Source organism: Rattus norvegicus, chromosome 11, assembly GCF_021556685.1.
Source record: "Rattus norvegicus strain SHRSP/BbbUtx chromosome 11, alternate assembly SHRSP_T2T, whole genome shotgun sequence".
Classification (NCBI taxonomy): domain Eukaryota; kingdom Metazoa; phylum Chordata; class Mammalia; order Rodentia; family Muridae; genus Rattus; species Rattus norvegicus.
The window spans coordinates 60,323,299-60,336,010 of record NC_141544.1 but is presented as its reverse complement, the minus strand read 5'-3'; the positions used below and the strand labels follow the sequence as shown (position 1 = coordinate 60,336,010).

Sequence of the window (12,712 nt, the reverse complement as noted above, 5' to 3'; positions counted from 1 at the left end):
GACTAAATCACTACCCAAGAACTATACATGGACTGACCCATGACTCCAACTGATATGTAGCAGAGGATGGCCTTGTTGGGCACCAATGGGAGGAGAAGCCCTCGGTCTTGCCAATGCTGGACCACCCAGTGTAGGGGAATATCAGGGCAAGAAGGGGAAAAGGGAGTGTTTGGGGAGAGGGACCACCCTTAAATCAGAAGGGGGAGGAGGAAGGGATAGGGGGCTTATGGACTGGAAGCCAGGAAAGGGAATAACATTTGAAATTTAAAAAAAAAGTCCAATAAACAAATAAAATAAAAAAGTCTAGGGATGGTTCTTTTTGTAAAGAGGATATAATTGTTCCTAATTTTCATCCTTAGCTGACTTTTCAAATGAATCTCAAAGAGAATCTTTAGAAGTGTTTTAACATTGGGAAATTATTAAAGCAACAAGGCAATTTTAGAAGTCTTGTGAGCTTTTTTACATATTTAACCTTTCTCTATTTATTTTCTAGTATAACTTAAATTAACTTCAGCTGAAATACACCCTATGAATTCTGAAATAGTTGAAGAGACACTTCACTTATTAAATTTCTATTTCAAAACTTAACATAAACATTATTATTATAGTGTAGATCAAAGTCATTTCTTATCCACAAACATGCAAATACAGCAAGAATGCTTTTATTATAGACAGGTCATTTTTTTAAAATCAGGTGATTCTTACATTGAGATTTTTGTTAGCCAATGATGTTATTGTAAAGCATATGACCAATTTCAGTGTCGAAAATTATTAGTTTATATTTACTCAAATCTGGAAAATATAATAGCAATCATTCTCATTTTTTTAAAGGAACTCAAGGAAGAAAACTAAAAATATTTAAGTAGTTTGAAGCATGGACGATAGACAAGAGCATCTGTGATGCACTCAATACAGCATCAAGGACAATTGGCTAACAACTTAGAAAAGATGAAGGGAAGTACCCTTCCTAAGGCAGGGCAATTTGGGATATTGGTTCAGTTCTAGAACTACAGAAATCCAGTTTCTACGTCAGAAAGGGACTGGAGCCCATGCAAACATGTAATGTTTATTGGCAATTCTAGTAAATGAGACAATAAAGACTTGTGGCCCCTTCAGAGGTTGTCCTGTAAGGACCATATTTCACATGGTACAAAAGGAAAGGGACCCTATTATGGGTAATATAGCGATTTCTAGAGAGAACAGGAGTGGAGGAGAGTAACATGGGGATTTGAGGGTAAAAGTAACTGGCCTGAAGGGTTCAGATTATTTGCCCAACTGCAATAAATATAAACATAAAGCAACTTTGAATATAATGCACAATTTTTGGAATTTTTTCCTTAATAAACATTTTAAAAGCCAGAGAAAAAGATTTTTCAAATATTGCAAATGATGCTTCATTAGTATGTAAATAATCTGTCTTCTCTAATACTATAAACAGAAATAACATGTAGTCTTCTGATAATTTAAAACTTTGTTAATGTTACTGAAATCTATAGTTTTACTTTATATACATAGCTATAAGACATTAACTGTAAAAAAAAACGTGAATTTAAGATTGTATCTCATATAACCGTGACATAAAGAAACAATATTGATTGGCATATAAGCTAATCAATCATTTCTCCTAAGTTATTGAAACAAAAACACTTTTCAAAAATATTTTCTTTGTATTAAAAAGGTTTAAGTGAGTAATGTTTACATATATATACATATATATACATATATATATATATATATTATATGACCCTAAAATTCAGGTGGATATATGTAGCTGTCCATCCAATTATCATACATGCCTTCTCAACTTTCTTACAACAAAAGGCTGATAAAAAGTAAAGGTTTTCACATGTTTAGATAATCAATGTTCTACATGACATGTATCTGGTACATTGAATACCTAATGCCATAAAAGTGCTGATTCAAGGCTAAAAGGACAGGAATACTCTTTAGAAATGTGATTGCACAGAACAAGATGTAGCTCTAATGGGCTAAAGGGAATAGTGAAGGGTCTCATGCCTCAGGTCTTGGGCTGAAGGTTTTTGGTTTGAGATCAATGTGATTAATTTCAGAAAAACTGGCTGAAGAAGTTGTTATTCGCCAGTTACTACAGAAGGTAACCATTGCAAACGTGGCAATCTCATGCAGAAGGTGAGAGGTGACAGTGTCAGTCTTCTATAGAATGTGAGAAACAAAGGTATCAGTCTCCTGTGGAATGTGTGAGAGTTGAAGGTAACAGCCCTCAGCTTGGAGCCTGGGCTTCTTGCTCTGCCATAATTGAAACCATTTACAGTCATTTTAATTTCTTTAGCACTATCACTTTAAACTAGAATTTCCCCATGCCATTAAAATTTTATAAAATGTAATTTTAATTAAAATGCATTTTAAGAGATCTTAATTTACATGATCATTTTAAACTGATCATCTTGTAGTTTGATATTTAATTATTGTTGCTTTTGATTTATTTGAGCACATTTTCAATTTTTATATGCTAATCTTCTATAATTATTTTAAAATGTTCTAATTATTTAATGCTTTGAATAAAGACGCCTAAAATTCAATCTGGAAATACTGATTAATTTCAAATCATCTGAAATATATTAGAATATGCCATGGATTACTTTATTATAAGTACATTAATGAAGCAGTCCAAATTTAGGTTAAACTAGTACACTGTAATAGTAATTACATAATAAACTTATCAGAACAAGAGTGAGAAAAATGTATTAATTAGCTTTAAGACAAATTGTTTGGAAGTTTACTTTTAGAAAAGAAACATTTAAGTTAAAAACTACATTATCGTTTTGTGTGATTTTTCTAAATCAGAGAATGCAGTATGAACAGATAACATCTAGAAGACAGAATTAAGACATATACACAAGTTACATTCTTCAGTTATTCAAACAAATATTAATTTTGCTACAGCATGAAAGGATTTTATGGATGGGAATAACATTTATAACAAGGAAGGACATTGTGCTTGAAAATTCTACTTTTGTTATTTCTGGGAGGCTGGCCTGACTTTCTGAGAACCTACTATGAGTATGGAAGGCTTGACCCTTGAACTCCCACAACAGCGTATGTTATCATTTCATGTTTCTTACTGGTTCTGCTTCTTTACAATTGAGCATGGCGCTCATGTTTTGCTATTACTTGCACAGTTGTCCAGTGTTGTGACAAATGTAACTAATGTTTCAGTTCAGTTCTCTTCTGTAACTATTATCCCCATGTAACTATTTTATACAACCCAGGTCCTAGATATTTAACAATTCTGCTTCTAATAATTTTTGGCCTCATCCTTCTCAGTCCATCCACAATTTCAGCTTTGCTTCACAATCTCTTGTCATGCTTCTTTTAGGGCTAACTCCACTACTCTTCAATTTTCAACATACATAAATCTTTCATAAAATTCTTTTTTTGGGGGATAAGTCCAGCCAATATATGTCTTCATAGAATATCATAATTTCTATCACAACTATAATTATTATAGTGGTTACTTATTCAAATACTCATCATTTGGATTTAGGTTTTTCTTTTTAGGTGGCTGTGAAAATGCCACCATGTCCAAACCTGAACAAACAACAAAAACTAGATTAATAACAAACCTGTGTAATATGGAATTGTTCTTCCTATAGGCTCTTGCTCTTGTGATCAAGTCCATAGATCACTTCAATTGTCTTAGGAAATGAAAATTATTCTATCATAGGGAATAAAATAGAGAATTGTCATGTCTGAGCTAGAGTTCCGCTATCAAGACCACTTAACGCTCTTGCAGAGGCCCCAACGCACTTCCTATATCTACAGGAAACCTCACAACTATCTATAACTTCAGTTATTGGGGAGCCGAATACTCTTCTAAAGACCACAGGTATCAGGCGTGGACATGGTACATTTCGGTGACAGCAAAGCACTCATACACGTGAAATAAAAATAAAATATATTCTTTTAAAAAATATGGAACTTTATGTTCTTGAGCATGTACTTATGTCTACCAATTCCAAAATACATTTATATGGTCGATACATGAAAATTATATGTTTTGTCAACTAAAACAAAATGACAAAGATACCTATGGACAAAATAAGAGGCATGAGGAATCTGACAAGCAAAAGGGACTACCATAGTCTACCTGTGCAACTCTCCTCCAAAACTGTGTGATATTTACTCGCATAAAAATACAAGGAATTAAAAATAGTTCTCAAATAGCAATGAAATCACAAAATAGAGTTACATGATAGTACATCTGATCCTTACAAAAAATCAGAAAACATCTTTTGAATGAATATTTGATGATGATCTTATAATAGAAATGAATTATTAAAAAATCATTAGACAGTGTTAATTTTTAAGTGAATTCAGTTTGGTTTGTAAGAATATTTTGTATTTAAAATACTATTTAATTAAATGTACAATAACATTATTAGGGACTAGCCTTCATTATATAAAGATGTTATATAAGTATCAGTAACATTTTTGAAGAAAAAGTATAAATTCAAACAGTATCATCCAACTTCCATTTCCTCAAAATTATGTTTTATTTCTTGTTATTAAGACTTGTACACTCAGATTTACAGAATACTTCTAAGAAAACCAGAAATTATGTAAAATAAACATTATAATTATTCCTGTTCACTGTTTACATTCAGATCATGTAGTTCTTTTTTACTCAGTGAAAACACTGAGTCCCTGTCTTTGGAGAAAAACAAAAATACTTCATTAAAATCTTCCTTTTTTGATAAGTTCTACTCAGACACAGTGATTCTGCTGAAAAATGAGAAACATTCATGTTCAAAAATCAGTCTAGATTTTGAACACACTCACACACACACACACACACAGAGAGAGAGAGAGAGAGAGAGAGAGAGAGAGAGAGAGAATTATTGTTACATTCTACTTATGAATAAAGTTTCTGTACAATAATACTGGAACTGTGTGGAAGATCCAATTGCTTATTTTGTTAGCATGTATGTTTGTTTGATCAATACATATTTTTGCTGTTTTCAAACAATAGTCAAAATCTGCACAGAAAAATGAAATTTGATGTTTTGTTACAACTCAAGAAATTTGATGAAGGTAAAAAATTAAAAAACCCCATGCTAGCAGTAACCTGAGAACGTCCTTCAGGATCTATACAGTGTTCAGTAATACTCTCATATCCAAACATACTCATCTAGATCTTCTGAAAAAAACACATTTGGAAATAGTGACTTTTAGTTCGTAGTTGTTAAAACTAGAGTGTATGTTAAGGAAGACACTAATACTAGGACTCATCTCTACAACAGAGAAGATGAGTAGAGAGATGGGCACAGAGAACAGAGTAATGTGTCTGCAAATGAGACCACATAAAAGCTTCAACACCAGATTCTGCAAAAAATGAAAGCAGTACCCTCTTCAGCAGCAGATCCAGGAAGCTTTGACTGCTCCAATCCTGGACCTCAACCTCTAGATTTCAGAACTCTTAAAAAACCTTTCATATCATTTTAAACTACTAGTTCCTGATGATCTGTTCTAGCACTCAGATGAAACCACTCATTACCCTCCCAAGCTTTCCAGTCTCCAATAGACTGTCTACGGCATAACATCTGCACGTAAGGCTCAGCAGGGTGGGCAGAAAGGTTCTAAGATCCAGAGAATTAAAAAAAAAATCAGAACCTGTAGTCTGGTCTATAAATAACAGTGAAGCTACATCTATTAACTTCAATAATACACCTGCCTAAACATGACCTAGACAAGGTCTCCACCAACAGAACTTCTACTGTGATAGGGGTAAGTCACACTGGACCCCACCACTGGAGAAAGAGCTGCAGAAATAATTTTAATGTCCATTTTGATCATCACTTACATACATTCTCAACTTCTTAAAATATTATCAGGAGTAAATGTGTAAAACATGGACGCCATCTAACTATGCTTCCTAGTGACCATTTATCCATACTCTGCTGTCTGATTGTGAAAATGAAGTAAAATACTAACCTCTTCTCTTTTGTCCCTTTCAGGGAATGTTAGGCTACTAATAATTCAGATGTTCATAGGTCAGAAAACTGAGTATAGGCATAACATTTCTGCCACCTACCTACACATATGTGATCCATGGTATTAATTAAGCCTGCTACATCTGCAATTTGTTTGTTTAGAGATTCCAAGAGATCGCATTGCAAAGATACTTTAAGACAGAACCAGGCAAAATGAATGTGACATTTGGCTTTCTGTGTTTCTCTTTCAACGTAGTGTGAGTCATGACACCTAATTGTCGGATGTTTGGTTGACATGGTAAGATTTTGATGAACTTTCTCCATTCATGTTTTGTTTAGAATATAACTTCATCCTTTATTCTGATTTCTTATCTGCTCCTGCCATTTCCCAGTGTTATATCACACACACACACACACACACACACACACACACACACACACACACACACACACATTTATAGTTCACAGAAAATTGCTTATTTTTCCCCGCCTCTAATGGCATTGCAGGTGTGGCTGCTGTGCACATGAGTGTATGTAGATGGCAGAAAGGCTACGTTTATACACAGTGGTCTGACCTGGGAACATCTGAATTATTAGTTGCTTAACATTCCCTGAAAAAAAAGACAAACTTGTGACAACCATCAGCCCAGGGCCAGTGGACTCTGAGATGGAGCTAGCCTAAGACAAGAGCCACTAGTTCTGAGCCAGGTAGGCAAGGATGGTCTTCTAGGACAGGGACTAGAAGAACTTTATCTAGGATGAACGGTCCTGTGTAGGTGTGAGCCCAAGACAGACAACCCTTACAAGGAGTAGCTTAGGCAGGCCAGGTAAGGAAAGAACCATAGATGACCCCCAGACCTGTGCCATGGTGCCTGGTCAGAGAGTTAATGTGAGATGACCACCAGTCCTGTGCCCTGCAGTCCTTGAGAAGCATACCATTCCCAGCGCCATAATGCATGAACCAGTTATAACACTTCAGAGACCACTTCTGAGGTGGCCTGAGATACTTAAGAGACCCCAGGCACCACTAAAAGGAACAAGAAAGTGGTAAAGATATGGAAGAGAAAGAAACAGAAGGATGTGGACATGAAGAGAGGCTGAAATGGAGTCTACAGCACAGTGAAGAACAGTCTGATGTGGATAGCTGGTAATCCCATCTGGGACCATGCTGGGATCCTAGCCTGTGCTGCCACTGGCGGCCATGTCTGTGCCTATGGCACTGCAGTAGCAGAGATTGGTTACATCCAAAGGTCAAGCAAATAGTTCTGATGTGGGCTGCTTACTGGAGACATGTTATTGTCTAAGGATTGTGCAGAACTGCCCCACTCCTCAACTTGGAGATCATCCTGAGAGATCTAGCTATGAGATCTAGCCTTATCTGTATGAGATAAGGAGAAGTACCCCTGCCCCTAGACAGCTGTAGTACTTGAGGGAGCAAACCCTGCACATTGTAGGAGTTGAGGGTAAACCAACCACTAGGATAACAGTATGAGAGAGCCCTCTCCATCTCTTGTTTCCTTGGTGTGAACAAGGGAGAGATACCCTCTTCTCCCATCACTTCTTACTACCTATGTCAAGTGGGAGACCTCGCTGGGATCATGATAGAAAGAGGGCTTTACCTGCCTCTTCCCAGTTATAGCACTCAGGAGATCTGGCGCTGCACCTCACCTTGGCATCACCCCAAGGGCATGAGTATGGAAGAGATGTTCTTGCCTCAGTCTGCAATGTGCTGACACTACCAGGGAGAGACCTCCTTCTTTCTCTTTTGTCCTCACCACAAGCAGAAGAGTTGTACCAGATAGGGTCATGAGAACAGAAAGGCTGTCCCTACCCCTCACCTGCTGTAATAGGAAAGCAGACCCTACACCTTACCTAGGCAGCATGGTAGAGTTAAACCTAATGGTGGGGCACTGAGGATGTAAGCATGGGAGAGTTGACCCTGCAATATTTACCATGCAGCATGATGGGTAAGGGAGAGATGCCCTCCTTCTCCCTCACTCCTTGCCATATATGACAGGTTGGAGACCTGGACCCAGGATCACAAGAGTGGGATAACTACCCCTGTCCCTGACCACCTTACCTGGGCATCATAGTAGAGCTGGCCCTGGTTGAATGAGTTAACAGGGATCTTGCTCTCTGTACATGAAAGTGGGAGAGTTGGCAGACTGACCAGCTCACAAGCCACTCAGGCCCATATTCTAGGCTTTGAATTTGCCCACCTCAGCATCTATCCCATGAATGAGCTGCTGGAGTACATGAAGAGGTTGATCCTACTCATCCAATACTACAAAATCTCCATAACATGGGGCAACAACAAGATATTAGAGAGGAACCCCAATGAGGTTCCACTGTTGATAGAGTAGCAGAAGCTAGAGGCTTCAAAGCATACCAAGTCACTGCAATGAACATTTGCAAGCAAAGAAGTATGGACAAAAGACTATACTATGGGAAACATTGTGACATATTACACTTTCCCAAAACAAGAATTTTTTCTCAGTTGAGGGCAGGAGGTTTGCAAGTGTGTTTCATGGATGTGTGTGGAGGGTAGAGATGAGTGAGATTAGGATATATGATGTGAAATTCAGAAAAATCACTAAACCACTAAAAATACAAAACAATTGAATATTAAAACATCAATGAAATAAAAAACAGCTCATTGTTAGGATGACTTACATCTTGAACATTTTGAAAAATTAATTTGCTGTTTCTACTATATGTTTTCTTTACAATGACATACCTATTGTTTCTCTGAAGACATAACTGGATTTTTCCAAGTTAATAGTCTTTCCCTTTTTTGTCTTGTTTAATGGACAATATTTGAGGATGATTTCCACTTGATTTCCATTGTTATTTCCTTTATTCAACTCAGTCTACCATTGTTGAATCCTATTTACATTGGTTAAGCTGATAATCCCTAATTTCTGGGTGATTTAAAAACTCTACCATGGGCTTTCTGTTACTCTTTTTCGTTTGTTTGTCTGTTCATTGCTTATTTGTTTGTTTGTCAGTTTTATCATGATGGACCTGGGAGCATGCTGGTTCTTTCTGCATGGCTTGCAGTACTTGAAGTCTAGAGGTTTGCAGTCTGTGCTTAATCTACTGCTTTGTCTTTCTCATCCCTATCTGATTATTCTGAAGTATTTTGTCTTCACAGGTTTAAAATGTAACTTCACAGTTTCCTTTATCATTGTCACTTACAAAAGATACATAAACCTTTGAACGACCTTCATAAAAAATATTTTCTATTGTCGCTATAGCCACAGACCAAACTTACACTTACTACATTTTTTTCTTTCTACCTATGAAATATCTAACACTTCAACCAATTTTTTTTCAGGCTCTAGTTTTTTACTGACCAGTTCAATTGAGGAGAAGGTCACATGGCATCATTTAAGTACTTGATGGTTTGCTTTTCAGAACAACTATCTCTCTCTTTTTGTTTTTTTTATATCTCTCTCTCTTTTTTTAATTAACCTGGGTATTTCTTATTTACATTTTGATGGTTATTACCTTTCCCAGTTTCTGGGCCAACATCCCCCTAATCACTCTCCCTCCCTTTCTCCATTGGTGTTCCCCTCCCCAGGGGCTACAATGCCCCATCGTATTATTAGCATTTTAAATAGTTTTCAGCATTTAAAATGTTTTAAATCTGTTTTCTTGAATATTGTTATTTTTAAATGTTTGCCTAACATTTTCATGTAAAAATCAGTATTAAGAGTTTTGATATGCCTCTTGTTTCCTCATAATTTGTTTTCCTTGTGTTTAACCTTTTATTCTGTACAGTTTTTAAAAAGGATATTACCCATTATCAAGAAAAATTTTCAACAATGCTTTTAGACTCTGGATGAACTTGTTTTCCTGTACAAAGCACTTGTTTTTACCTATACTAGATAACTCTGTTAGAAGTAGTTGCAGTCCTCAGTTATCTTAGTCACTCTCCCACTGCTCTAAGAGACAACCGTGACCAGACAAACTTACAGAAGAAAGCATTTGCTAAAGCTTACTACTCCACAGTCCAGAGCCTGAGTCTATGACCAATAAGGCAGCTCTAAACTAAAGGTAATCTCTAAACTACATGCCACAGTCAATATTAAGTTGTCTTGATTTCTCTTCTGACAGTAATAAAATCAGTCCAATATTTGGTAGTTCATCCGCAGCCATATTCTTAGGGCAAAGGGAAAAACACTTTCACAGTCTTTACTAAAGTATCACAAGGATTGTCTCTATCCCAATTTCTAATAATGTTCCTCTCTGAAACCTCTTGATTGAACCTTCACAGTCCTCATTGCTCTCAACATTACAGACCTTCAAACTCCTACTAAGGTAGCAAATTAAATGCTGCCTACAGCATTCATCTATTTTCCTAATCCAAACTCACATACTTTCCCATTTTCCTCAAACAAACAATAAAAACCCAACATACCTAGGTCTGACATAGCAATATACCATGCCCTGGTACTGTTAGGTATCTTGAAATTATAGTCTTGATTCAGGTTAGTAGGAGTATAGAAGTATTTCTGGTAATTAGATAAAAGTCAATATATGTCAAGAAATTGTGATATTGGTTTTGCCCTCCAAAATTAATCATTTATTTTCTTCTCGCAAAAGGGACATATGGTTCTCACTGATATATACCTCTGGTTACACATCAGAGACCACACTGTCATCCAGACTTACTCAGTCCCTACTCACAAATACTTACTATAGGTAACAAAGCCCACGTAGACACCATAGCCTGTGGGAATGGGACAGAGGATGCACTGTCAGGGGGAATGGAATCACATTGAATCCAATTCACCAGGGTGCAGATCTGAATTTATTGCCTAGCCCATAAGCTTATATACATTACTGGAGATAATACCAAGCCCCTAAATCTATGACCAATTGTATCTTTCCACACCATTAAGATGCTCTGAAAAAAGCCCTGCCTGATGAGATAACTCAAGAAGTATATGTGTGTCTAGGGGGAGGGGCAAGGGAGAGTATTGTCACATATGAGGATTTCCCTGAAGATAGGATTCTGACCACTACCCTGGCCTTGGTTTTGTTATGCTATCTCACCAGTCCACTAGGAACAGTCTTAGATCTGCTGCCATGTACGGTATCTCCCACTCCACAGTACTCTCACCATTTTCTCATACTCCATTTCTGTCTATTCTATGTGGGTTGTTTGCTACTTCCCACAGTCGCTCTTCCTATGAAATAGTCCTCTTCCTGTCCACTAGGAATATTTTTCTCCCTAATATTGATTCTCTGAGATGTCTCTCAATATGACTTTTATCTAAACTAAAATCCCCTCAATTATATATATATATATATATGTTTATGTATAATTTAATTTCTTTAATGCACCCTTACTCATAGGTATCAATTTCATCTTAGTTACTTTCTTTCACTGTGATAACTCATCATGACCAAACCAACGTATAGAAGAGAGTTTATATTGGGATTTACTGTGTCAGAGGATGATGCCATGATAATCATGTCAAGGATTATGGCAGAAATCAGGGAGGCATTGTACTAGAGCAGTCCTTTAGAGCTTACATATGATCTATAAGCAAGAGACAGAGGAAAAAGAGCTAACTGAATGCAATGAGGTTTTTGCAACACAGGTATCCCATTGAGGTCATACCTCCAAATACTTTCTAAAAAATTCTATCATCCAGAGACCAATAATTTAAGTTCATGATCTAATGGGCTCATTATCATTCAAACTCCCACATCAGTAACGTTAAATAAATAAGTGATCTTGTCTTTTAGCTTCAAATCATCTGAAGATCAGTTTCTTAGTTATTTCTTTTTTTTTTTCTATGATAAGACATCACATACAAGCCAATGAACATAAGAGTTTGAAGCTTACAACTTTAGAAGATTAGAGTTTATGCTTATTGTTTTGTGGCACAAGACATTAAGAAAAATGTATGAATGTATCAAGTAGAAGACAGAAAATACTAACTTGAAATGGGTGGCTTTGTTTTAAACCTGAACAGCTTCCCTCAGTACAATACTACCTCCAATAAGGCCACACCCCTTAATCATTCTAAAATGTTCTTCTAACTAGAGATAAAGAAATCTAATATGTGAGTCTATGGAGGATATTGTGATTAAATTTGCAACAGCCAGTCTTTATTCATTTATTTCAGTTTCTGGCTATACTCTGTGGTTTGAAGACACACTGTCTGGTTCTTCATGGACTATATATCTTACCAATATCTAAATTTCAACTACTATCAATGTGATAAAAACTTAGTTGTTTCTTCAACTACACTTTCCAGTTTTAATTCCGTTTAATGTATGGGAAATAATCACAACATGAGTGAGTGGTTATATATTATCTTTTATTTTTCAGTGTTGCCTGAAAATGTGACTCTCCATGCATTTGTAGCTCACTGTCAGTTCTTACTAGAAAAGCAAAGCGCTACATGGAGGTTTCAAGATATTAACATCAGGAACACTTCGGAAGTGCTGCCACTAACCAATCTATCCTTGTACTTGATACTTGTTTTCAAAGAAATAGTGTGTTTTCTTATCTAAAAGATGGTTAAAAATATATGTCATTTGAAAAATATTTTAAGTAGACTTTAAAAACTACTTGGTTCTGTAGGCTTATATTTTATAAAATCTACTTCAGTAAGTGTATTTAAAGTTCTAACTTCCCTTCTAGCCCACCATCAACCAGAGATAATGGAAAGAAAAGGTTAATGGGTCAAGGAAGGATGTGGATCTCTTTAGAAATATCTCTT

At 36.2% G+C, this 12,712-nt stretch overlaps 2 pseudogenes; one reads left to right on the top strand and one right to left on the bottom strand.

The window, feature by feature from the left end:
- Positions 1–5,995: 5,995 nt before the first annotated feature.
- LOC120095767 (small nucleolar RNA SNORA17) lies at positions 5,996–6,095 on the bottom strand (annotated as a pseudogene).
- Positions 6,096–6,454: 359 nt separating this feature from the next.
- Positions 6,455–6,578, top strand: LOC120095758 (small nucleolar RNA SNORA17; annotated as a pseudogene).
- The last annotated feature ends 6,134 nt before the right edge of the window (positions 6,579–12,712 follow it).